Consider the following 25,069-nt stretch of genomic DNA (forward strand, 5'->3'; position numbering starts at 1 on the left):
ACCATTCTGCTTTGACTCCTGACTATGCTGATCACTGCCTGCCTATGTCTTTTGCCTGGACTATTTCCTGTCAGTCAACACACCAGCTTCCTCCTTGGTCCCAACTCCAACCTATTAGAGTCGTTTGGCCTTGACACTTCTAAATCTTAAGTCCAATAATTTTAAAGTATAATATATATAGAACATCAGCAGTCACCTGTCATGTCAACCCCATTTGTAAGAACCTTAAATGATAATCATATATTGCTCTTTTGACATGTGGGTTTTCTAAGGAGGCTTCCAAAGCAAACCTAACAACTTCTGCAGGATCTTCTGCAGGAAAATTAGGTCTATATTTATCAGTAGCATGGCCAACGGCTAAACAGATATGAACCTATGGCCCTTGCTTTGTTATTTTACTCCACTCCCAGAATCCATTGACAATGACTGAACTGAACGTTTAGGTTGGTTAACGCTGATATAAGCATCTGCATCCCTACTAAAAACAGCTCTCAAGACATTTACCAGGGCTATGATGGGGGTCCTACCAATGTGGGTTATGGCTATGGAGGAAGATGAAAGAAATGTTGCTGTGGGGCCCATTTTCCTTTTGAATGATACATTGGGCCTTATAACCGAGACTTGTACTGGTTGAATGTTCCAGAGGAATGCACTCTATACTTTGTCTGCAAACATGTTAATAACCAGCTTTCAGTCCCATTTCATGAGTCCCAAAGGGAAGACAATGTTGCACGTTGACAAATTTAAAGGATTGTGGATTTGTTGGTAAAAGTTAGATTAAAAATATATATATATATAACAAATTGGAGAAGCATAAAATTATCACCAGACCTGTTCCACTTGATGCACTGGCCTGGTACATATGCTCTAATGAAATCAGATAGTTTATTACAACCGGCAGTTTTTAGAGTTGCTTTGAGGCACAAAGTAAAATTAATCTTCTTAGTGTACTTAATCACAGATGGAAGATCTTCAGCTTTGTGTTTAAAAGCCTCATGCCACTCTGGAGCCCAATGACAAGCTAGCTCCTGCTTAGAATTTATTACAGGAGACCATGGCATGTATTATACAATTTCCTCTAAGTGACATCCATCAGGCAGTGCATTATATTTTAGATGGCTCGCATGAACCTCTGCCAAGACATTAGCTACTTATTGGCGATCAATTCCGGGGAAATGTTATTCTGCTGGAAGGTCTGCAGCACGGTATCATGGTGGCAACACACTCGGTCGCACACCGAGGACAGATTCAGTGAATTGGCAAAACAAATGGGCCCTGCGGCTAAAAAGTATCATTCTGTAGCAGCACAGCAGCACAATAATTAATATCTGTTGTTTTTATATTTGTAGAATTACATTAACAAACAAAAAAGGCAAGTCAGCAGGTGTGCAATATTATGATTTATGGAATGCTATCACTTATTTTTAACCCTTTTTGGCTGTTTTACCAACTGCAGCTGCTCTCCAGGGTAGAACACAATTACATTGCAACTAATCACATCACCTTGGTCCTCGCATAAATATAAGGGAAGAGGCTCCAGGCTGAATTATAGCCAGGGCCATATTTACCAGATAGGCACTTGAGGTCCTGTGCCTAGGGAAACAGCTTTAGGGGGTAAAGAAAAGTTTTGCACAAGAAAAAACCTCTTACACTGCCACTGCTTGGTGGTAGGGGGTATCTGGTGCAAGTCACAGGCAGAAGTGACGTCACCTGCAGGTAGGGCCACCATTAGAAATCACGGGGCCCCGTATAACAACATTTTCGGGGGCCCTGGGCCCCTCCCAACCAGTCCCCCAAGCCCCACCCCAGATCCCGCCCACTCCACATCACAGTTAAAAGACCACAGCGCTAAAAAAGGTAACCCACCCACACACACAAGTTATAAAAAGCTATTGGGGACCACAGCCCCCCTATATGTTCAAACAAATATTGGCTCCAGGGCCCTCCATAAATGTTTTTCTTTAAAAAGCATTGGTGCCAGGGCCCCCTTTACAAGTTAAAACAGATTGGGGCCCCAAAAAACATTTTTTAAAAAAACATTGGTGGCAGGGGCCTATAGAATATTAAAATAATACATTGGTGGCCAGGGGATTAAAAAAAAATAAAAAAAAAACACACATTGGTGTTCAGAGGAATTGAACTCGTGCCTTCAGGACTTCAACTCCTTTCATTACTTTGTGTCTTTTTGCTACTCCAGGTCTTCATTTCCATCTCTTTTCGTGACTTTGGGTCTTTTCCTGGCTTCAGGACTTTGGCTTTTTTGGCACTTCCACATTTTGGCTGTTCAGGACTTCGGAAGGAGGCGGCACGGCTTTGGCGCTGTCAAGGGGGGCCCAACTCTTTCGAAATGTTCAGCACTTCTGGGCACCCCTTCAGGCCAGGGCCCAGTACACTTGTACCTCCTGTCCCCCTCTGATGGCGGCCCTACCTGCAGGCACATTATGTCAGGACATAACTTTCACCCAATGTCACAAAGAGGCAGAGTTCAACCAAAATACAGCCCTGACTATAAGCCTCAATTTACTCTCATAAAGATAATTGGACACCAGTGGTTCTTAATGAGTAACAGTAAAAGTGTACGCCAAATAATCACATCATAGACTGGATCTTCCTCGCTCCACAGTTGTGTGCTCTAAATGTGTCAGTATCCCATAAAATGATTTGCAATAAGACTTCCTTGAGTCCTTCCCACTTGGGGGCAAATTCACTATGCGCCAAAGCGCCTAACGCTAGCGTCAATTCGCTAGCGTTGGGCATTTTCGTTACTTCACAAATTCACTAACGGACGCTGGCGTAACTTCGCTAGTGTAACTTCGCACCCTTACGCCTGGCGAATTTGTGCAACGAACGTAACTACGTAAATTCACTAACACGCGCATTGTGCTGAACGCTACCTTTTACGCCAGACTTCCTTCACCACTTTAGTCCAGACGAAGCGCAATAGAGTAGATAGGGATTTCTTCAAAAAAAGTTACATTTTTTTCTAAGTCCCAAAAAACGCTGGCGTTTTTTCTATATTATGGGTGATAGGCTGAAAAAGATCGAAAACATTTTTGGGGCTCCCCTCCTTCCCCCCTACATTTCCTAACTCATGGCAACTTAACTATACAGTGGGCACATGTGTAGGGCAAAAAAAAAATTTTATTTGAGGTTTTGAAGGTTTCCCAGGCATTTGTAGTGCTGCTACATAGTCCTCCATTGAAATTTGAATTTGGCGCCGTATGCAAATTAACCATCGCTAGCGTAACTTCGCTTCGCTTAGCGAATCAACGCTAGCGCAACTTCGCAACCTTACGCTACCCCTGAGCGCAACTTTGGATTTTAGTGAATTTGCGGAGTGCTGGCGAAACTATGACTGGCGAAGTGCGGCGAAGCGCGGCGAAGTTTTGTCTGGCGCAACTACGAATCTTAGTGAATGTCCCATGTGGTGTCTACAACTTGGTAAGTTTCACAAAAAAGCAGATTTACTGCTTCCTGATCTAACTCACTCTTTTGTGTGAGACCTAAGGACCCTAGATTATAAGTTCCACTGAGGCAAGAACTGATGTGGATGTTGAATAAAGGAGTAAACACATTGGTTCATTATGAACAATGCATAATAAAATAATACGATGGACTAAGGTCTAAGTCGGTCATTTGAAAATTCAGTTTCTCTATGTTTGGAGATTTTCCGCGTGAGGCAACTTCGGGCTTTGGAAAACGAGGCGCCGGGAATGCCATCCCGCTAGCGATTTTTCATTATAGCCAGTGGGAAGGTAGGGGAAGGCAGTTCGGGGAGATTGTCGCCCCGAAGAAGAGGCAATTTGTCCCGAATCTGCCCATGTGTCCTTACAGATTCTTTACTTTTTTTCTATTCTATTCTAGCCTATAGAGTATGGATATCACTTGTACTTACTTTTCCTTAAACTGCTGACTCTGAGGGCAAAGATTAAGATGAGAACACTTTGGTTATTATTTACTAAGTGCCATATTGTTTCAGATCTCTGTGCTCTGATTTGCGCTTGACCTTGTCTCAAGAATATAGTACTGCCCGTGTCTGACTTCACTGTCAGGTTATACTTCCTCTATAATAGGGACCCGCAAGAGGGGTGCATATGATCAGTGATTTTCAGTAGTGATGGGCGAATTTATGCGCCAGGCGCGAATTCGCTGCGAATTTGCGCGATTCGCCGCCAGCGAATAAATTCGCGAAACGCCCACGAAAATTCGCGGCAAAAATTCGCCCGCGTCAAACTTTTTTTTCCGAAAAAATGGACGCCGGCATCAAAAATTTATGCTGGCTTCAAAAAAACGTTTTGCGAATTTTTCGGCGAAACGGCGCAAATTCGCCCATCACTAATTTTCAGACTAACCACAATGCACACAAAATCTCATCTAATCCATGATTTGCTGCAAAACATGGGTGACCCACAATTTTGTGTCCATGGGGCCGAGAATTTTTTTTTGCAAAGACCTGCAAATTTATGGCAGGGGCACATTGCTGTTCCTCCCTCCTGTCTCCAACCTGCCCCCTAACTTACACATATCCAGACACACAGGTTAAGGAGAGCCAGCAGTCACAGGCCGTTATGGAAAGACAGAGCTGGAAACAAGTTCTCTTAAATGAGCACTAACGGGGGTGCTTTTGAATCCCTTAATGTTCTTTCAGTTGCATCCAGGGTCATGAAACTGACCCCACCCATCTCTGAATATTTACTAGGCAAGGATTTGTGGGAAGCCTACCAAGGCCCGGGCCTAAGACGGCAAAGTTTCAGGGGTGGCATGCTACCCGCTTTCTGCATTAATAGGGAACTGCACCAGGAACTGCGTCAGTTTTCAGATCTCCTGTCACTGGTGTGGCCCCTATTTCTTCCTATAAAGTGACATTTTGGTTGTACATGTCCCCCTATCAATTCTCTCTTGCACGTGTAAGTGTGTATGCTTGCTCATGTGGCAGGGAGGGGAGCGGAAGGCCAGGTATGTGATTGTTGGGCACATAACTTTACGAAAAAATGTCCTGGGCCCCCTGGGCTGCAAGCCCCACCTACAGGTCCATCCCCCACCACACACTAAAAAAAACATTGGTGGCATCCATGTAAAAAAACGTACCTTTAGGGGGGCCCTGCCATGTTACACTTACTTCATTAGCATGGCCCACCTGCTGTAAGTTAGATGCCTACTACAGAAGGGAGGAGGGGAGCACAGGTGGCTGCATCTTCTTCCAGTGACAGCATTTTCTTCCCTTATTGGTCACAGAATTTTAAATCCTGGTAAAGCTGCATGGTGATTGGATGAGCTGGAGGAGAAGTTCAAACCTCAGCTATCCAATCCCTGAGCAGCTGAACTGGGACTTAAACTCATTGATCAATAAGGGAAAGGAATGGACAGAAGATACCTCCCCCTGTGCTCCCGCCTTGCCTTCCCGAAGTCAGCAGCTCTCAGAAAGCAGGGGGGCCCTGCTAATCAAGGAAGTGCGGCGTGGCTGGACCCCCCTCGCGCCCCCTACAACTCTCCCCCCTGTCCCCCCTGTCCCCCCCCCTGATGGCTGCCCTGCGCACAGTACATTTTCCAACATAATGTACCTTTGTTGTCTACTGAAGTCAATAATGGAAGATAAACTACTGTACATACAGAGCTTGAGTATCTACCTAGAATGCGCTTGCTCTTAGATTCTGCACTAACACACATTTTAATATTAGGTCTCGGCGTTGCACTGTGTATGCTTTGCAGTCTTAAACCAACCCCCATGGGATAAAATAAATTTAATCAAGCACTTTAAAACCCCAAGTATTTTTTACAGTATAAATGAACTTTTATTCACCAGATTGATTAAGATAGCAAAAAAACTCTGTAGGACTCACACTGCTTCAGATCGAAGCCATAACGACCTATCTAAAATAAATAATCTCACTATTGATAGCCACCCAGATGTTGGGGGGACTGCCAGCTTCCCAGAATTGGAGGAAATAAATAAAATCTTCCTAAAACACAGAATTACTCAGATGACCTGAGGATAAAAAACTAGCGGATAGCATTAGCTTCTAACGGCACTATTGCAATTACCACTGGGGAGCCACTACTTCCTAATTAAAAAACGAGAAAAATTAAAACCAACAGGGGCATCGGCAAGTCTGGTAATTGTTTTAACTGTGCTTAGGAAGATCTTTCCATCTCTTCCTGTTACCATGCCAACGTGAGTAGTAGCATCCTTTACCTATATAAAGTACAGGTACTGTTCCCTGTCAATGACTGAGAATTATGATATGGCATTACTCTTATCTACTGTAAGCTGTAACAAAGTTGAGAAAGTGTAAGAGAAAAAAGAGTTGCTTTGAATTATGCCTAGTGGCACATACTGCAGTACATAGAAATAAAGGCACTAGTGGTTGTTAACCATGGAACAACTGATTATTAAACAAGAAGGTACACTTAATAGTTGAAGCAAATAGATTCAGCAATACAGGTATGAGACCTCTTATCCAGAATGCTCGTGGACTTGGGGTAACAGATCTTTCTGTAATTTGGATCTTCATAACTTCGTAGTCTACTAGAAATCAAGCAAACATTAAATAAACCCAATAGGTTGGTTTTGCTTCCAATAAGTATTAATTAGTTTGAATCAAGTACAATTTATTGTTACAGAGAAAAAGCAAATAATTTCTAGAAATTTGGATTATTTGGATAAAATGGAGTCTATAGGAGATGGCCTTTCCTTAATTCTGAGCTTTCTGGATAATTGGTTTTTGGATAAAGGATCCTATACCAGTACAATGTCAGACACTAAAATGTTAAATCCGTATATTCAGTGGTTATCAAACAAACTATACTCTACCATGAGCCCTACAACACTTCCCTACTGTTGGGTGTCTTCTGGATTATACTAATCCCACTTCTTCTCCCCGGTGGAGCAGAGGACTGTTCTTACTCACTAGCCCTTACTGTCTTGTGCACTTGGGGTGTACTATGAAAGGATGATAGTCTGTCATTTATTAAATTCATTCACAGGGACTCTGCTACCCCCAACTTCACTATGGATACTATGGACCCTCGAATACTAGAATCTACTACTCCTCCTGCTATGGTGAAGTCCAGAAAGAGCACTTATTAATTTCTGTTTAATACCCCATGAAACTGATAAACTATGTTTGAACCAATGGGTTCACCCAACCACACATTGTTGTTTCTGCTAACTTTAATTTATTAAGGGTAACTTTTCTTTTAGGGGATTAGGATGACTACCATGGTCCTCTGCATCTACTAGGGTCAGCAAGAGAAGTAGTTGTGGGTAGAAAGAGTTAGGAAACGCAAGCATAATAACAAGGTGGTGACATGTAAGATTTATATAGCTTCTTACAGTTTTGACTCTACAAAGGCTAGTGCCAGCAAAGATGTCCCTGTATGTCAATATAAGTCCTCTGAAAATGCAGTAATATCTCTCTGTACAGAGAGCAACACTCACAGACTCAGATGTTTTTATAGCTGTTTGTTTTGTGGCAGCTGCAGGATGTAAAACACTCCATAAGGCTCACATTTGCATATGTAAAGAAGGGGCAATTAACTTCTTTCATATCCATGATAGTGTATGCACGGAGTGAAATGGATTATGAAAAGAGATAGATGACTACAATGAGCAATGCACCAAGAAGCCAGCAGTTAAGCTAATATATCAGGAACCGAGCAGAAATTTGTAACAAATATTTTCCATCTGCTTATGAAATGTATTATTTGCTCCTTGGATAGAGAGCAAATGGAGTGGGACCCCTACAAATGAAATTAGAGGAGAAGGTAGGAAAGCAGGGTCCCTTTCTGTAGGTTAGGGATATCCAAGCTGCCACACCCCAGCAATGGAAACACTATACTGGGTATAATAATGTCATTTTATTCTATTGGCCAAAGAGGTGCCCCTCAGATTAGTAGGACAACAGCATATGCTTTACCTGGCCTTACTGTATACCAGCCTCATGTGCAAAGAGAAGGACCAGACAGCTTCAAGGTATAGAAACAATCGCTTTCTAAATACAGCAAATAAAGCCATTAACTCATGGAGTGATTGTTATATGCAGTTTTATGTAGGGCCTCTGACAGCAGTTGGAAGATTAAGAATGGTGGGTGCAGCTTTCCTTCATCTTTTTGGAGCTGCCTAACATTGACTATATAGATAAAGGGTCATTTACTAAACACCTGCATGCAAGTGATAAAGCACTGAGTTCATTCCCAAGCCCTTTGCCGCACTCTGCACCTGGCGGTAGTTTAATTTGCATCACAAGGTGCAGAACATAAAGCTGTGGGCAGGAGGCAGCCTCTCCTAAAGTACAGAGCATCTTTGCAAACTGTGTCCGCAGTTCAAAAAGCAACTAAAACAAAAAAAAAAAGGCCTGTTGAATATTGTCTTAGAATTTCACTGTCTCGATCATCCTAAGAGATGGACTGTCCCTTAAAGACTGTAAATGTATATATATGACAGCTGGCTATAAAATTTGGTTATTCTCTGCATTTTATGAGCTATTATAAAATGATGCTGCCAAGACAGATATCTACAAATGGTCAGTGTGATCTATTTGTCTAACTTACTTTTTGGTTCGATCCCCCTTGAAGGTCTAACTTTTAGTCAGGGCCCCTCAAAAATATTGGCGCTTTGACCATTCACCATTGTTCCAAGACATCAAATAAATGTTCATCAGATTTCACCCTAACTGACCTTCAAGTGGGCTTTTAAGTGCATCTAGAAGAGCAAATGCCTATTCTGCTCCAATCTCACCCAAAAAAAGTCTTCAGACTAAGCACCAACACAGCTGCTACCAGCCACAGCCCTTCAGTTTGGGAACAGATAAAAACATTTTTTTGTGATGCTCCTGAGTTCAGTTGTTTTAGGCCTATATTGTAGATACTTAGGGGCAAATTTACTAAAGGGCGAAGTGACAAACGCAGGCGAAAATTCACCAGTGTGACGTCATTTCGGTCGCCAGTGTAACTTCAATAGCGAAGGAGATAGACTCTAGCGGTACTTCGCTCCCTAACGCCTGGCGAATTTGCGCTCTGGCGAATGGACGTAACTATGCAAATTCACTAAGATGCGGATTTTACTGAACGTTACCTCTTGCGTCAGACTTGCTTTTGCCATCTCAGACCAGTCGAAGTGCAATAGAGTAGATAGGAGTTCCTCAAAAAATAGTTAAAAATTCCTAAAAAACACTGGCGTAATTTCCTTTTTCAGGGTGTTAGGCTGAAAAATAGCGTAAATTTTTTATGGGGTAACCGGCATCCCCCCCTGCATTTCCTAACATATGGCACATAAACTGTACACTGAGCTCATGTGTAGGGCAATATAACAACTTTTTTTATTTCATTAAGGTTTCCCGGGCTTGTGTAATGTAATGTATTTGCTGCAACATATATGTCCATTCAACTTTAACTTCCCGTCGTATGTAAATTAGCCAACGCTGGCGCAACTTTTCTTCGCTTGGCGCAGTAACGCTAGCGCAACTTCGCCAGTGTTTGGCGCCCTGGACACAACTTTGGATTTTAGTGAATTAGCGCTGTCCTGTGTTAACATATGCTAAGCTCGATCTGAAGTTCTTTTAGCTTCCCCTCTTAATACCAGGTGCCCTGATAATGGCCTGTTAAAATATACAGGAAGTCAGGAAGACCCTTGTATATTTAAAGTGCGAGTTGAGTTGAGTTGACTATGAAGCGCAACCACAGATCACAGAATCTAGCGCACAACATGTCTATGAGCAAATTAACTGCCGAGAGTCATAGATCACCAACAGCAGTCAAGACACATGTATGGGAACCTTTGACCTGGTTTGGATGCATCCGAGTACAAGTAGCAGAGATATATAGACCTGATATGTTACAGGTACAGTTGCAGTCTGGCAAAGTGAAGATGGAGAGAGAGTTGATCTGTGTTCCCTGTGCTGCTCACTGAACATAAAGACAGATGAGATGAGACGGTTTCTTGGCACAGTAGATGGGAAAAGAAGGGGTGCTATGCATCCTGACAAAGCACAGGCTGCCTGCCAAATTGACTCTGTGTTACAAAGACAAGAACAGGGATTCACATCAGGCAGAACTGGCTCAGAATGATGACTCTGATGACTGGGTGTTCATTTGGAGAATATTAACAAAAAATATCTGTAGAAATAAGTCAAAGCAACTGGACTTGCTGTGTTTTTTCCATGAAGATGTTTCACCAGTCATCCAACTGGCTTTCTCAATTCAGAATAACTTGTAAATAATTTTTTTTTTTTGGGGGGGTATATATCCTCTGAAATGTTGCTCCAATCAGCATAATCTGTTTATGATAATCCGCAAGGATGTCATGAAGTTAGGTGTTGATTGTATTAGCCAGTTGTATGACTGGTGTCATCAAGGGTCTTCAAGGAAAAAAAAACACAGCATTTCTACAGATATACCATGACCTGGATGAATGAGAATATTCACAAACATTAGCAAAAAATTAAGGAAAAAAGGTTCAAATATGCCCAAGCCTTTTTGTTACCATAGTTCGGGGGCCCCAACTTTTTTGCCCGTAAGCCACATTCAAATATAAAAAAAAGTTGGGGAGCAATACAAGCATGAAAAAAATTCCTGGGGTAAGGTCTGTGATTGGCAATTTGGTAGCCCCTATGTGGACTGGAAGCCTACAGGGGCTTGGTTTGTCATTACAGCTGGTTTTTATGCAAGCAAAATTTGTCTCCAATTTTGGAATATAAAAATAAGCACCTGCTTTGAGGCCACTGAGAGCAACATCCAAGAGTTGGTGAGCAACATGTTGCTTGTGAGCCACTGGCTGGGGATCACTGCCATAGGTGCTCCATAGTTGACAGCAAATAGCTGATGCTAACCTGTATTTTATCTCCAGCAAAAAATATGGATTTCATTCTAAATTGAAGGCTGGGATTTTCTCAACAGGGGGAGTGTAAAGGTTACATCCACACCAGGGCCCATTACTGTGATTATCTGTTCTGACAGCTGCCCATGGATGGGTCAAATATTGTGTTTTTAAGCAAGTGGTGTAGGCTAAATGAGAGATATTTTAAAGTACTTGCACATTTTATCATTCCTCTCCATAACATCTGCAGCAGCTGATAGACTGAGTGAGTGATGGCTGAGTTTCATGGAGATGTCAAGCTATCATGTCAACATGCTGATGTTTAAATACATTTAACAGTAAATGGCGCATAATGTGTACACTGAGCACAACGTGTAGAGTGGTTTTTAAAGAGCTTATATTAACAAATGCTGCTTTTATCCTAAGAACAACTCCAAAGAGTTTTATCATACAAGTTGCTTGCCCTGTTTTTCCTGATTTTTTTATTGTTTTAAAGAAAAGTAAAGACTTTTAAAGAAAAATAGAATGTTCTGAAAAAAAATAGCAATAAAAAGGTTCCCAGAACTGCTACAAGGTTATAGTGATATTAACTTCAAGCAACTTCTGAGGTTTCAAGAACCTGGGTTTTTGCCATACAAGGGTCTTCTCCATCTTATCCTTGGTATTTAAAGAGGTTGATCACTTTTAAATTAACTATTTAGTATGAAGTATAGAATGATATTCAGAGACAATTCGCAATTGGTTTGGTTTTTGAGTTATTTCGCTTTTTATTCAGCAGCTCTCCAGTTTGCAATTTCAGCAATCTGGTTGCTAAAGTTCAAATTACCCTAGCAACCTTACATTGATTTGAATAAGAGACTGGAATATGAATAGGAGACGTCTGAATAGAAAGATAAGTGATAAAAAGTAGCAATAACAAAACACTTGTAGCCTTACAGAGCATTTGTTTTTAAAGATGGGGTCAGTGTCCCTCGTTTGAAAGCTAGAAGATCAGAAAGAGTCAGAAGATTAAGGCAATCAATTACAAACTATAAAAAGAGAATAAATGAAGGCCAATTGAAAAGTTGATTAGAATTAGCCATTTTATAACATACTAAAAGTTAAGGAGAATTAAATACTAAAAATAAATATGGACAATTCCATATTTTATATACTGAACTTATTTCACCAGCCGAAACTTTTAGCTTTTCAATAGCAGAAATTATCCAGGACTTCAAACTTGTCACAGGGGGTCACCATCTTGGAAAGTGTCTGTGACACTCACATGTTCAGTGGGCTCTGAGCAGCTGTTGAGAAGCTAAGCTTAGGGGTCGTCACTAATTATCCAGCGGAAAATGAGGTTCCCCTGTAATATAAGCTGATGCTACAGGGCTGATTATTAAATTCTGATGCTAATTGCACTGGTTTCTGTGCTGCCATGTAGTAATTATCTGTATTAATTACTAATCAGCCTTATATTGTGACATTTCTATTCTATGTGTACTGTATATTGTGAGTGGGTCCCTAAGCTCAGTAAGTGACAGCCGCACAGAGCATGTGCAGTGAATCAGCAGAAAAGAAGATGGGGAGCTACTGGGGCATCTTTGGAGACACAGATCTATACTGCTAAAGGGTTGTGGTTGCCATTGATTGGTACAGAAGCTCAAAATATAATGTACAGCATATCTAGCCTACTTCTTTACTTAAGCTGTACTTCTCCTTTAAGGTGAACCCAAGGTAATCTCCAGAAGTGTCCTGTAGTGCCCTCCCATGTCAACAGATGGATCATTTTATTGAAGACACAATTTTTTGATAATTTTGGAACTTTGAGCTCTGATGTCCAATGTTGGTCTATCGCCAGATCAAACACACAGCTGTTGAATATGATTGTAAAGTCTGCAGTGGTTCTTTGAGGTAGAATATGAATCATCCCACAAAAACACCAATAAAAAGAAGAGAAAGCTTTCAAGTCTTAGCAGCTCACTTTATGAAGCAGCACAGAAGGGTTTCTATCAACAGGTAACATTGGTAAACCAACATAGACACAGATGGTCCTCTGGGGCTCACCTGAATTATATCTTGGGATTATGCACCTGTCCTACACTTAAGTACAGAGTTTGGTGAGAACCACAGGAGGAACTAACATCAATAGCACTTATATATATATATATATATATATATATATATATATATATATATATATATATATATATATATATTATGTTAACTTACTATAGGTAGTGGATTACCTATCTGTACACTCATATAAAGGTTATGTCTGAGTGTATAAAAAGGTCTGTTTATGTATGTTATACATATGCATTGGGTATCATTTGGAGGGGTTGAACTTGATGGACTTGAGTCTACTTTCATCTCTTATTAACTATACTTTCTATTAACTAATTTTTCCCACCAGCGAATTCTACTCACCAGGGCTTAGTTATGAATAAATGTCTTTTGTAATTTTGTACAGTGACCATCCATTCATACATTTAGGAGCTATAACTCCTCAATAGTCTCACCACTCAGCTGCACCTTCAAGAGATGGATCAACTCCAGTAGGATTCTCTCTAGGATAAAACTAGCATCTCTTTCTGTGGTTCCCGCACTTAGTACTTAGAAACCAATTCCATACTATTATTCCTTGGCGAAGCCTAACACTGGTCTTTCTAAAGTGGCTTGTCTAACTTAAACTCCCTTGAGTGTACTATGACAGAAACTGCTATACACAATATTTGCCTCATTCACGAGGTCCCTCTTCCTCAATTTCTCTAAGTATGCTGATCTCTTTAGGGTGCCAGACTTGATACTGGGGCCCAGGCTTGGAGGACATCACCCCAGTACTAGGTGAAGACCAAAGAGGACCTTATATATCCTACTAGGAACTAGTCACAAGACCCCTGGGCCAAGTGGGCAAATCTCCCTCCCACAGCTCATAGCTTTGAGAATCAGGACCTCTATAGCAGTAGGGAATGTTAACCCTTTGGGTCCCTTTCCAATGCATTTACCACAAAAGCACTTCATAATGAATACCCATGACCCTGCTTTTTGTCCTACCATAGAGGCCAAATTCAAAGACTTTGCATGAGCCCTGCAAACCTATGTAAGAACATAGGGCTTGATGGTTTTGAGTCCCTATCCAGTTAACAGCAATAACCGGACCTCCAGTAGTACAGTTCAAGGGATACACAAGTTATCAAGACTTCAAGTGCAATTATAACCTTAGGCTTTCATCAGAGAACGCAATCCATTTGTTTTAACTGCATTGTGCATTTAAATTCACTCAAGTACAGTACGCAGTAAATATGCAGTCCTGGAGCAATGTACGCAGCTTTCATTAAAATAGGGGTAATTTCAATTCTTACTTTTCATTATACTTGAAAACATACATTTTTATCAAGTGTTCTCTCAGTAACATAAAGGCAATTAATTTTCATTTAAAATGTTAATATTCTAATTGAAACCCTCTGGAGACACCAGTGTTTAGCATGCCATGATTAAAACTAATGTTAAATAAATCTCTTCTAATATAATCCATAAAATGCCTTCTTTCCATTGCAATTCTTCTTTGAAAAACATCTGTCCCAAAATCATTTACCTAATGCCAATTTACAGATACACTAATAAATCAGATATCCCTGGAGTCTCCTAAAAGTGAATAGCAATTGCTTTTTATTTATGGTATTGGTTTTGCTTAAGTAAAAGGTACTTTTGGATTATGTCATTTATGCTTTAAAATTTAACCTGGAATAAAATTTGCAGAAATGAAAGGGTAGACCAACTAAAAATATATTGTGCATAAGTAGATAAAACACAGTTTGATGATCTGTTTCAGAATATGCTATGAGCAGACTTTAGTTCTGGCCCTCTACTTATGCTTCCAACATCCATGCACCCAATCGGTATGAGGTTTCTTTATCTTACCTTCTCTGTCTCTCAGTCTCTTTCTATATAATTAGTCTAGACTTCTTCATCATAAGAGACAGTCCTGGAATTCCCTACAAAGTTCAAATTACCATCCAGTGACCCCAGCCCACAGTTCAAATAACAATCCAATTGCCCCATCAAAGAGCAAACAATCCTGCAACTTCCCAGAACAATTTAATCAATATTAATGTCCCGTGGATAGTGCTTTGCACATCACTCACCAAACCACAGTATTCTGCCCGTCCACTCCAAGTCCTATATCGTTTGGGTTTTCATTGGAAGGGACCTCAGTTCCCAACTAGAAACTCTTCACAGTCAGATAATCCTCAGTTCCTGCCCAACAATGATTATCCAGTTGTCTTTGTACTGGATTGGCACACAGTACCTATCCAGCAGCTTGCCCTGGAATGGAACCACCACAACCCCCTTTGTAAACATTTTTATATCCCACCTTGGCCTGATGTTATGGCTTCTATCTCCTGATGAACATGAATGGCCGAAAGGCTAGTGATGTCACTTCAAGAATGTAATACCCCTTCCAGGCTTTGTTTCAAGAGAAGAAAAGGGAGGGTGTTTTCCCTCCGAAGCAAAGGACAAATGTATTTTAGAGAGAGAGACATTATGGAGGCCAGATAGAGATGCAATATGTATACCTAGGGAAGAGATAACTGGAAACTAGATGGTAGGTAATGGCATGACACCCAACCACCCCAGACAAAGTGGGGCTGACCTTCAGCTCTATGTTCTTGCTGTCACTCCCTCTGGCCAAGAATCCGAACCGACTGTAGTTTCCTCTTTATATACCCTCCTAGTTCTCTCTCCCTCTAGTGGCTGGGGCATACACTACACCCAGTGTCAAATACCTGTAATCTACTGCCACCTAGTGCCCTAAAATACACCAAAGCATTAACAGAAATAATCATTGCTAAGCATATGCATATAATCACATTATAGAACCTAACATAACATTCACACTAGTGCCACCTCCTTACACATTGACCCAGAAGAGGGTGGAAATCTTTCATCGAGCAATATTGTTTTAATATAACTATGGTTAGGATTCTGGACTGCAGGTTTGAGCATGCTCTATCCTTTGACCAGTTACAAATTAGTGTGGATGAGTTAGTGTGGTTTAGATCCCCTTTAGGGCCTTAGAAGTCAAGACTGATTTATGTCTGAGAATATCCAGTCTTGAGCCTACCTAAATAATTCAGCTGCTAGTAAACTGCAGAAAATATGCAAATGTAAAGAGGAATAATGGTCTGGTAATGCTTTTGACAAGCGATATAAATGTTCTTTTGCCACCTTTATAAGTATAAAATAAAAATGATAAATATGTACACAATTAGGTAACAGCTTCAAGTGCTGAAAAACACTCCAAGCAAAATCTCTTTCTGCACTGTGTGCAATAATTTAAATTTTTTTCCAATTTCTGCAGGATTCTTGACTGCATGTTTAGATGACATTTGTAGCAAAAGAAGGCAAATCATTTTCATAAGCTCCCTAATGCATCAAGTCTGAGTCAGCCATTATATGTGACATATGTCTCTTCTGTCTGTGATATTCCTCGCAGCCTCCCTACAGACGCATCTCGGCTATACAGTGTCTGACATAGACAATGGCTTGTACATACTGTATACTTAGGGTGGCAAAGCATTCATAGATGTGATAACTCACTTGGTAGTGGTGCTACTTCCATAACAAAAGAAAGGGATACTCTATCCAAACACCAGAAAGCTTGATATTAAAGGAAGGCCATCTCCCACAGAGACAATTTTATGCAAATAATTCAACTTTTTTTTAATGATTTATTTTTTTCCTCTATAATAATAAAAGGATGGTGACTAAGCTTCATAAACTCATATTGGTGGCAAAACAATTCAATTGGGTTTATCTAATGTTTAAACATAATGTTTAAATTAGCTTTAAGGCATGAAACATCCAAATTACAGAAAAAAACCTGGAACACCCCCAAGCATTTCAGTAAATAGACCTGTAGCATATCATTTATTATAGCCCTTAAAGAGGTTGTTTATCTCATTATTAAACACAAATAAGGTGAATGCGGCAGGATAAGACAATTTCTTTCAGTTCTCATTAGGTAATTTGAATTTGCTATTGTGCTTTTTGTTGCTGCCGGTGTGTACGGAGCAGGGTTGCCAGGTCTTATTTTCCAAAGACAATCATAAAACCAGCCAAAAGCCATTTCAAAAGTAGCCCAAAACAGCACAATCTGCACACTGACAAATATCTAAAACACATAAAGAAATATCTAAACTTCTCCTTGCCTTCTCAAACCTGGGGAAACGTGCCCAGCCAGCACCTGCACTCTAGTAATGTTTACTCTGATATTTACTTTGCCCATTGATGACTGATCTCAATAGCTAGATAGAAATAAGATAATTTTAGTGCAGAGTAGATAGGCTGGTACATATTGAGTTGACCGAGCTGTCCAAACTGACTAGACCTTTCCTTTGCTATAAATTGATGTACAGGTATAGGATCCCTTATTCGGAAACGAGATATCCAGAAAGCTCAGAATTACGGAATGGCTGTCTCCCATAGACTCCATTTTATCCAAATAATCCAAATTTTTAAAAATAATTATCTTTTTTCTCTGTAATAATAAAACTGTAGCTTGTACTTGATCCTAACTAAGATATAATTAATCCTTATTGGAAGCAAACCCATTTTATTGGGTTTATTTAATGTTTACATGATTTTCTAGTAGACTTAAGGTATGAAGCTCCAAATTATGTAAAGACCCGTTTTCCGGAAAACCCCAGGTCCATAGCATTCTGGATAACAGGTCCCATACCTGTACAATGCACTATCCTACATATCCTACAATTCTCTACAGTAGGCAGTGTCGGATACCAGGAAAACTCCCGGTGGGCCCAGGTGTCAGTGGGCCTCTTGCTTCTAAACATTTGGCCAATTTCATGGTCATTCCCTATTTCTTTATGGGAACAAAGAGGCTTAATAATGGAAGAATAGATTATAGTACTTAGAGAAAAGACATTAGGAGAATAAAGAGGTTGAGTGAGGAGAGGAGGAAGTTTGGAAAGTGGGCCCTCAGCCTAAGGTTTTCTGGTGGGCCCCTGGTATCCCAGTCCGACACTGACAGTAGGGGTTAGATCAGTTTTAAGGTAGAGCAGAGATGATCTAACTGGAGAGGGATCTATTCACTAGAAGAATGACAGTGGTGCAAATACAGGGACATAGTATTGCATTGGGTCCAATTTCAAGTTCAAATCTGAAAATCTATTTAAAATCTTAAAGTTCACGTCCTGGATATCCAACATACAACTCTCTCCAACCCACTAAAAGCTGAAGGTTGAGTTAAGACAAGTTCATGAGTATATCGTTGGGTATTTATAGTAGTAAAAGAAGACCTATGGGGCAGAAGCATTGAGGGCTATATAGAAAGCTCCATAAAGCCCTAATATCTGTCTTACTCTTTATATTCTCTGCATTGCTGGCTTTGACTCCTGGAGTCAAGGTAAAAAAATTACTATGATCATTTTTCAATTCTAATAATATATTTTAATTGAGGAATCAAGGTATAGAGTTAACATGCCCAGCTCTTAACACTTGTGTGTACTGTCCCTTTAAATGGATTTTAAAGAATTGCAGTCATGCCATATTCATTTAAGACTCCCTCCTGCTACAAAGCAGTATTTTTATACTGGACAAAATCGAGGATTCATTTGTTCCCATGTACAGCAAATCAAGACATTATCCAAGAATGACACATAAAAAATGTAAATTATCAGCAATCATGTTGAAATGGAGAGACTGTCAGCTATAGCTTTTCCAATTGATAGAGTTAGTTCCTTCATGCGCCACGCTTGAACTTCACATTTACATTTAATGGCACAAGAAGAATTTGAGGAAAGACAAAATAAAAAAAAAATCCTCTTTAAAGGAAAAGGAAAGCTATGGATGCATTTTATTGCTAATAGATTAGCTGCCATAGTGCAAGCTATATTTATTCTGTAGGATATTTAACCATACCTGAGTAAGAAGCTTTAGAAGCTCTCTGTTTGTTTAAGATAGCAACTGAAGTATTAGCTTGGTGTGACATCACTTCCTGCCTGAGTCTCTGTCAGGAGAGCCCATTGGCGCTCCCATCTCCGGCGGCATCCATCAATATGTGGTGATCCATGATGACATCACACGCCCGGTGCAAACCTTAAAATAAAAGGACTTCCAGGTCACGGGTCCGATGCCCCGAATATAGGAATTGCTATAGTGTATTCCTGGGTTCCTAAATTCCTGAATTCCTGCTTCCTGGCTTCCAGATCAATTGGCTTGACCCAAATTTTTAGCTAGGCAGGTAAATGTTCAGCTAAGCAGGCAGCAGGAATCAGAATCAGGGTCAAGCCAATGGTCAGGATGCAGGAATTCAGGAATTTAGGAACCCAGGAACACAATATAGCAATTCCTATATTCGGACATCGAACTCGTGAGTTTGAAGCCCTTTTATTTCAAAGTCATCACGCCGGCAGCAATACGCCGGCAGCAAGACGCCGGCGTCGGCCCACATGCATCATGGGCGCTGCCATCTTGATCTGCATGCCGCCAATGGGAGCTCCTGACAGTCTCTCCCTGCTCACTTATAGCTCTGGGCTCACATTACAGATATACAGGAGTGTAAGGAGATGAAATAAGAATTTATTTCATGTGGTGCCAACGCCTAATTTTGGTCTGTAGGGAAATTACCCTGCAGAAGCCTATATAAGGGAGCTGTGCACTTTCTTTTTGGCCTAGAAACACCTTGAGACTAATGTAGCCAGAACAATTCCGGGTTCACTAGTGGACAGTAGTGGAGTGTGAGTTCACGCTAGGGGCAGATTTACTAAAGGGGAAAGTGGGCTTTTTTATCAAAAATTCGCCAATATTACAATTTGCAGGCACCTCATCAATTTACTAAAAGATGAAGAGGACAATTTGCTAGCGAAAAAGCTCAACGCTAGAAAAGTTTTGCACCATTCCGCCAGGCAAATTTTTTGCTCAGCCAAAAATTGTTACTCCACAACTTTATTAAAGCAAACTTTCCAAACAGTTACACTTTTCACCAAAGTCTGTTTCACCAGGTTCTACCTGTCAGTGACATCATATCCTGTATGCCAAAAATGTAATAAAAAAAGCCAAAATGCTGGCATTTTTTCATAGTTTATGACCAAGAGGAATGAGGAATAGAAAGTGACAGGTGAGCTCCCAGTACTAGTACGCTCTAGGAGTGTAAGATAGTCAGGGTTGAGCCAAATAAGAGCAGTTCTGAGCTCCAACATACTGTAGGAGTGATAGATTGGAGGTATCTCTCCCAGGCCATATTGCCTGTAGTATAGGGATCCCAGTGGAGAGGGAATCAGGAGAGATGATGGGGTTGATACAGGGACCACTACCGGAATATGTCGCAGAGGTGTGCCTGTATAGTGTTCATCTACCTTGGAAGTTCTGTGTGAGCAGGGTTGTGACTAGGGTTGCCACCTTTTATAAATTTTTTTACCGGCTGCTGGGGGTGGGGCCTCAAAAGGGGCGGGTGTGATGTCAAAAGGGACGGGACGTGACGTCAAAAGGCAGAGGCAAAGAAAAAGGTAAGTTCCAGGGGATTGGGGGCAGGCCGAGGGCTCCTTTTAATCGTATTACAAATTTACCGGCAGCTACATTGCCGGTAAATTTGTAATACCGGCCCCGGCCTTGGCAGGTATTTTACCGGCTAGGCCGGTAAAATACCGGCTGGGTGGCAACCCTAGTTGTGACTTTATGCCTGCCAAGTCTGTCCTAAGGGAGTGTCAACATGTGGAAAGCTGCATGTGATGTGACTGCGCACTTTTCCTCTGATCCACTGGATGTGAGTAAACCTGGGGACATTGTCTATGACTAATAAACAGTTCTTTGTTTGCATCATAAGAACCTCCTGGCACCCAATCAATTTTGTATGCACATTGCACAGTAGTCTGGGTGTTGTAGTTGCACTACACCTTAAAGGGACAGCTTCCACTTAGCGAAGGCCCAGATCCTGCAGAGAGAGTCCAAATGTAACCCATGCTCCTACCTTAGCTGGACATTAACTATCTGTGGTGTGGATAGCCCAGATTAGCGTTACACTTAAATAATTAAAAGATTTTTGGCAGAGAGATTTTTGTTGCATCTCCTGATGTTGCTCCATGCAACAAGTATGCAGATGTTTGATGTGGAGCTTGGTGCACAGAGCAGCATTCTCCACGGTACAAATAACTTGTGCTCTATAGAAACTTGCGCTTGAAATGACACTTTAAACATTGCACTTGCCTTCAAAAATACTCCATTTATCAGTTTTTAGCTCTATACCAGCCGAGACTCCAGTTTCCACAAAGCAATTAAAAGGATGGCAAAGAAGGAGAATAACAGACATGTACAAAGCTTTATTGAAACTGGGGCCTTGGTTGGAGGAAGCTGATTCTCATACATTGTTTCTGTAGTCCGGCAAATAAAGGTGGGAATACTAAATAATTGCAATTTCATTAACAAATAACTTTAAATTCATTGTAAATAGTTAATTCATTTATATTGGAAAATTGTGTAGAATTACCTTTCGTTATTTCATTACGTATAAAAAAGATCATTACTTGGGTGGCCATTTCTCAATGAAATGAAAATGCTCAAACCAAATAAAGTGGCTCATGGCGCTCTTCTAAGCACTTTTGCAATTTACATTAATTATATTCTTTCCCATATTCCAGATATGAGCAGTTTTTAATGACGTCAAAGCAAAAACAGAGCCATTTTGACTGCAGTCAGCTGAAAATTAAATTAGTCAGAAAAGGAGAGTCTTGAGATGTTGTTCTCCTTAAAACTGTCCAGAGAAACACCAGGTGACTCATTTATTCTCACTAATTTTATTTTCTAAGCAGAAGAAATTCACAAGCTGTTCCTTATCTCACAAAATTGATTGAATGTACACCGACCAGCTCTGCTGCTTCAAATCCATTAAAAAAAAAAATTAAAAACCACCAAGGTCATGAAAAATAGGGAAAACGCGATTAAATGTAAATTTCAACAGTGCCTGAATAATTTTGCATTCATTTAGTATGAGTGTTTACATTTACTGTATGTTAGCACCATTGTTTGTATTCCCTTCAGTAAACAGCTAGAAATGGGAACAGACTGTAAAGTTACAACTCCTGTATATTATTACACAGCTGAATGGCCATCAGTTTGCAGCAGACTTCACCCACCCAGATGGAATGAAATAAGGTCCTCCTCTTAGTTCTACTATACAATAAGGGGCACATTTACTAAGCTCGAGTGAAGGATTCGAAGTAAAAAAACTTCGAATTTCAAAGTTTTTTTTGGGTACTTCGACCATCGAATAGGCTACTTTGACCTTCGACTTCGAATCGAACGTTTCGAACTAAAAATCGTTCAACTATTCGACCATTCGATAGTCGAAGTAATGTCTCTTTAAAAAAAACTTCGACTACCTACTTCGGCACTTTAAACCTACCGAGCATCAATGTTAGCCTATAGGCTTTCTAAGCTTTTTTTGATCGAAGTTAAATCCTTCGATCGATGGATTAAAATCCTTCGAATAGTTCGATCGAACGATTTTTCCTTCGATCAAAGTATTTGCGGTAAATCTTTCGACTTCGATATTCAAAGTCGAAGGATTTTACTTTGATGGTCGAATATCGAGGTTAATTAACCCTCGATATTCGACCCTTAGTAAATGTGCCCCTAAGTCTCCTTTATAATATGAGAGAGAGAGAGAACCACTATGACAACAACCTGACCCCAGATATTTGATAATAAAAGTGAATATGTCTAAAATTGTCACGCCTACAGCTTTCTGTTCTTATTATTCTTTGTCCTGTTTTATGTATATAGATATAAAACTCCTTCTTTATCATTTATTTAATCATTCATAGTGATGGGCAAATTCGCAGCAAATTTCACTGCCGGCGAATAAATTTGTGAAATTGCCGCAAAAATTTAAAACAATGTATTTGGGGACCTCACTGGCAGAGCTGTTTGTTTGACACAATTATAATAGTGTGTAGAAGCAGGAGCTTTTCAGACCATTCCCTTTGCTCCCTGAGTGCAAAGAGTATTATCAGATTCAAACTGATGCTGGTGACTCCTTGTGGTTAGGAAGGTAAGGACAGATGATACCAGGCAACTCGTGGGCAAACATATAAGGATCATGGTTCATACTGTAGGAACAAGGCTCATGTCTTAAACTTTACTTTAGAGGCTGCAAGCCGTAATGCAACTTGGGGATGTTGACTGTTAGTGATGGGCGAATTTATTCGCCAGGCGCGAATTCACAGTGAATTTGCACAATTTGCCGCCAACGATTAAATTTGCGAAACGACTGCGAAAATTCTTTGGCGAAAATGTGTGCCGGCGTCCAAAAAAACCTACCATTTCACAAATTTTTTGCCGTTTCGCGAATTTCGCGAATTTTTCCCTAAATCAAAACGGCGCAAATTCACTCATCACTATTGACTGTTCAACTTTTTATTGTGAACCATGATAAACGTTGATGTATGGTACATACATACATGTAATGATGTGAAATTGCAACTCAGTTCTGCTTCCATTTTTGTAGCCCTCTCCAGATGTTACTCAACTCTCCTAAGTAACCTACAAACACACAAGGACCTCAGTCTTTTTCCAGTCTTGGGAGAGGTGTTGGGATAAGGGCCATTCTAAATTCTTAATTTTTTTCCGACTTTAAGGCATTTTTTTCATTTCTGCCCATTCTCTAACTCGAGCTTTGATGGAAACATTCACGCTAATAATGGCAAGGATTCTTCAGCATCTCATTTCCGCTTGTTAACCTCTCCATCTGACCTCCAGAAATGGACTCATGCCAATGCCATGAAGGACGTTTTTGTCCCTTCAGTTTTATTACTATCAGATGATTTAATTAAAAGCATTTCTCTCCCTTCTGTTCTTTTTTAACTTTTTCTTATATTATGCTCGTGACCTCCATCCTATCGATTGCTTTGTCTGGGAAATGGCATTTTATCATAACATTTCCTCTGTTAACCTTTATGCCTGGACACCCTTGTGAAATATTTAACACATTTGCTCTTTCTTACCTTCTTTATGTAATGGAAGAGATAGGAAGAAGGGTACTTTAGATCACAAGAGTAGCAGCTCAGAACAGTAGTCCTCTCAAAGAGAAATTGAATTAAATTCTCACCAGCTATTCTCAGTTTTGTCACGCCTTCCTTACATTTTTAGAAGCTTTGATCAAGACCTCAGAGATAATGATGATTGCATCCAGGAGGACATGCCATCATTTTCCTCTGTTCCTAATCTTTTTTTGTCTCTTAACTGTTGAATCATTATAAATTTGACCCTGGTCAAATGACTAGGGTCTTTCAGCTCTTTAGCTCTACTGTAATACATGCTTATCCAGTTCACTGTTGTGTCATCTTACTCCCATCTCATTAATTTTAACTATTTTTCATATACTATGGTATGTTCTTGGACTTAAAATGATATGTACACCTTTAAAAAAAATGAAAGTAAAATTGGTCAGGGTACTTTACTAAGCACTTTTGCAACTTATGCTAATATTCATTTCCATTTCAAAGCTGTTTATAAACAGGTAATATAATTAATTGTAACAACAGCACCACCCGCTGGTCAGAATCTCTAACTGTATAGTCAGAGAGATACTTTCAGAAGGATATAGAGAACTGTTCTAATGTTGCTTAAGGGTAGGGACACACTGGGCGATTTGGGGAGATTTAGTCTCCCCGAATGCCTCCCCTCACTCTGCGCCTGGATAAAATGAAAAGTCGCCGGCGTTAATCACACACGGCGATTCGTTTTCCGAAATCGCCCGAAGTTGCCTCACGAGGAAACTTCGGGCGACTTCGGAAAACGAATCGCCACGTGTGATTAGCGCAGGCGATTTTTCATTTTAGCCAGGTCGCAGAGCGAGGGGAGGCATTCGGGGAAGATTGGTCGTGGAAAGTCGCGGCGATTAGTCGCCAGGCGACTAAATCTCCCCAAATCGCCCAGTGTGTCCCTACCCTTACTCAGGAAAGAGATAACAAATCCGAACTGAGTTTCCTGATCTCTTTACTTTAAAGATAACTGATCCTCAGTATGAAACTCTTGTATAAATAGTGCAAGCTTGGCTTTAGTGTAATTACTGTACCAACATATACCCCTATGACTAACACTCTTTGGTATGCCTTTACTGTTCCTAAACTAGAGTTCTGCAGTATCGTACCTACTGGTCTAGCCACCACTATATCGAGCTAGATAAGGGCAATTTTGCACATAGTAGTTGAGTGCCATTACTTTGGCAACATACTCCTACTGCTCATTTTACCATCA

The sequence above is a fragment of the Xenopus laevis genome, chromosome 7L, assembly GCF_017654675.1.
Source record: "Xenopus laevis strain J_2021 chromosome 7L, Xenopus_laevis_v10.1, whole genome shotgun sequence".
In the NCBI taxonomy this organism is placed as follows: Eukaryota; Metazoa; Chordata; class Amphibia; order Anura; family Pipidae; genus Xenopus; species Xenopus laevis.